Here is a 3,631-nt window from a genome sequence, read left to right as displayed (position 1 = left end):
GGGGAAGCTAAACCTATTTGGTGATAGTGAGAAGGAGAGATGTCGTGAGGAAGTAAACCTATTGTGTGATAGTGAGAAGGAGAGATATCGTGAGGAAGTGAAACCTATTGCGTGATAGTGAGGAGAATGTCGTGAGGGAAGTGAAACCTATTGTGTGATAGTGAGAAGGAGAGATGTCGTGAGGAAGCTAAACCTATTGTGTGATAGTGAGAAGGAGGAGGGAATGTCGTGAGGGGAAGTGGGAAACCTATTGCGTGATAGTGAGAAGGAGAGATGTCGTGAGGGGAAGTGAAACCTATTGTGTGATAGTGAGAAGGAGAGATGTCGTGAGGGGAAGTGAAACCTATTGCGTGATAGTGAGGGAGATATCGTGAGGGAAGTGAAACCTATTGTGTGATAGTGAGAAGGGAGAGATGTCGTGAGGGGAAGTGAAACCTATTGCGTGATAGTGAGAAGGAGAGATGTCGTGTGGGAAGTGAAACCTATTGCGTGATAGTGAGATGGAGAGATGTCGTGAGGGAAGTGAAACTTATTACGTGATAGTGAGAAGGAGAGATGTCGTGAGGGGAAGTGAAACCTATTACGTGATAGTGAGAAGGAGAGATGTCGTGAGGGGAAGTGAAACCTATTGCGTGATAGTGAGATGGAGAGATGTCGTGAGGGGAAGTGAAACTTATTACGTGATAGTGAGAAGGAGAGATGTCGTGAGGAAGTGAAACCTATTACGTGATAGTGAGAAGGAGAGATGTCATGTAGGGAAGCTAAACCTATTGTGTGATAGTGAGAAGGAGAGATGTCGTGAGGGGAAGCTAAACCTATTGTGTGATAGTGAGAAGGAGAGATGTCGTGAGGGGAAGTGAAACCTATTACGTGATAGTGAGAAGGAGAGATGTCGTGAGGGGAAGTGAAACCTATTACGTGATAGTGAGAAGGAGAGATGTCGTGAGGGGAAGTGAAACCTATTACGTGATAGTGAGAAGGAGAGATGTCGTGAGGGGAAGTGAAACCTATTACGTGATAGTGAGAAGGAGAGATGTCGTGAGGGAGGTGAAACCTGTTACGTGATAGTGAGAAGGAGAGATGTCGTGAGGGGAAGTGAAACCTATTGCGTGATAGTGAGGGAGAGATGTCGTGAGGGGAGGTGAAACCTATTACGTGATAGTGAGAAGGAGAGATGTCGTGAGGGGAAGTGAAACCTGTGCGTGATAGTGAGGAGAGATGTCGTGAGGGAAGTGAAACCTATTACGTGATAGTGAGAAGGAGATGTCATGAGGGGAAGTGAAACCTGTTACGTGATAGTGAGAAGGAGAGATGTCGTGAGGGGAGGTGAAACCTATTACGTGATAGTGAGAAGGAGAGATGTCGTGAGGGAAGTGAAACCTATTGCGTGATAGTGAGGGGAGAGATGTCGTGAGGGAGGTGAAACCTGTGCACGTGATAGTGAGAAGGAGAGATGTCGTGAGGGGAAGTGAAACCTATTACGTGATAGTGAGGAGAGAGATGTCGTGAGGGGAAGTAAACCTATTACGTGATAGTGAGAAGGAGAGATGTCATGTGGGTTAACAACTTTTTCACCCGATCTGTCCAACTTATTACCTCTAAAATTGGACACTGTGCTATCAAACCTCCAAACGAGCTTCAATGCCATACAGCACTCCTTCCGTGGCCTCCAACTGCTCTTAAACGCGAGTAAAACCAAATGCATGCTTTTCAACCGATCGCTGCCTGCACCCGCATGCCCGACTAGCATCACCACCCTGGATGGTTCCAACCTTGAATATGTGGACATCTATAAGTACCTAGGTGTCTGGCTAGACTGTAAACTCTCCTTCCAGACTCACATCAAACATCTCCAATCAAAAATCAAATCCAGAGTCGGCTTTCTATTCCGCAGCAAAGCCTCCTTCACTCACGCTGCCAAGCTTACCCTAGTAAAACTGACTATCCTACCGATCCTCGACTTCGCGATGTCATCTACAAAATGGCTTCCAACACTCTACTCAGCAAACTGGATGCAGTCTATCACAGTGCCATCCGTTTTGTCACTAAAGCACCTTATACCACCCACCACTGCGACTTGTATGCTCTAGTCGGCTGGCCCTCACTACATATTCGTCGCCAGACCCACTGGCTCAGGTCATTTACAAGTCCATGCTAGGTAAGCTCCGCCTTATCTCAGTTCACTGGTCACGATGGCAACACCCATCCGTAGCACGCGCTCCAGCAGGTGTATCTCACTGATCATCCCTAAAGCCAACACCTCATTTGGCCGCCTTTCGTTCCAGTACTCTGCTGCCTGTGACTGGAACGAATTGCAAAAATCGCTGAAGTTGGAGACTTTTATCTCCTCACCAACTTCAAAGATCAGCTATCCGAGCAGCTAACCGATCGCTGCAGCTGTACATAGTCTATAGGTAAATAGCTCACCCTTTTCACCTACCTCATTCCCATACTGTTTTTATACTGTTTTTATTTATTTACTTTTCTGCTCTTTTGCACACCAATATCTCTACCTGTACATGCCCATCTGATCATTTATCACTCCAGTGTTAATCTGCAAAATTGTATTATTCGCCTACCTCCTCATGCCTTTTGCACACATTGTATATAGACTGCCCATTTTTTTCTACTGTGTTATTGACTTGCTAATTGTTTACTCCATGTGTAACTCTGTTGTCTGTTCACACTGCTATGCTTTATCTTGGCCAGGTCGCAGTTGCAAATGAGAACTTGTTCTCAACTAGCCTACCTGGTTAAATAAAGGTGAAATAAAAAAATAAAAAATAAATAAAATAAAATGTAAATAAAACACTATAAAGAGTTTATATAATGTATATATACATACATATATATAATTATATAATATTATATTACATACCTATTTGAAGTTTTGTGTTGAATTTGAATCGTGTTTTTAGGGCACTGCTAAAGTGATCTTCAGAAGTAAACAAGCGGCTTTTGAGAGTCATGATAGCTTGCAGTGATGACGCAAAAAATGACTAGGTATCCCCCCTATTACCCTGTCCCTGTCCCCGTCCCTGTCCCTTACCCTGTCCCTTATCCTGTCCCTTACCCTGACCCTTACCCTGTCCCATTCCCCATCCCTTACCCTGTCCCATTCCCCATCCCTTACCCTGTCCCCATCCCTGTCCCATTCCCTATCCCTATCCCTTACCCTGTCCCTGTCCCTTTCTTGTTTTTAATCGGTGAGAGAAGTGCTACACCTGGTGGAGAGAGGCTGTAAGACAGAATTAGTTGCTTTATGCGTGCTGTACGTTACGCCATGACACGTCACGATGTAACGTACAGCGTCGGAGGGGTCCGTTTTTTCAACTTTTCTCCAATACTATAGAGCCATTACCATGTCAATCAATGCTTGAATAGAAACCTAGTTCACACCCCAGATTTTGATGTCAACACAGTTGCTACAGTCCCATTAGTTTTCTTTGCAGCCTCCTTTGAATGTCGTGGTTGCGCACATTTGTATGGAATGGGGTTAGTGTACTTTAGCTAGTGCTTCTGTTCGTTGTTGAACCTCACATGACTTCATGATGTGAGCGCGTGCTGCTCTCTCACTGACATGACTCAGCTGAGCTGCCTGCAGCAGCAAAAGCTCTCTGTCTCAACCATA

The 3,631-nt window shown here is 45.1% G+C and overlaps 1 long non-coding RNA gene across 1 annotated transcript; it reads right to left on the bottom strand.

The window, feature by feature from the left end:
• Positions 1–523: 523 nt before the first annotated feature.
• On the bottom strand, positions 524–1,496 carry LOC127922827 (uncharacterized). The gene is made up of 4 exons (XR_008112471.1): positions 1,476–1,496; positions 1,103–1,196; positions 816–1,007; positions 524–625 (listed from the first exon to the last, which is right to left on the bottom strand). It is a non-coding gene; the product is annotated as an uncharacterized LOC127922827 (long non-coding RNA).
• Positions 1,497–3,631: the final 2,135 nt, after the last annotated feature.

The sequence above is a fragment of the Oncorhynchus keta genome, unplaced genomic scaffold (genome assembly GCF_023373465.1).
Source record: "Oncorhynchus keta strain PuntledgeMale-10-30-2019 unplaced genomic scaffold, Oket_V2 Un_contig_27288_pilon_pilon, whole genome shotgun sequence".
Taxonomy (NCBI): domain Eukaryota; kingdom Metazoa; phylum Chordata; class Actinopteri; order Salmoniformes; family Salmonidae; genus Oncorhynchus; species Oncorhynchus keta.
Note: the sequence above shows the minus strand (reverse complement) of the source record. Positions and strands in the feature narration are given on the sequence as shown.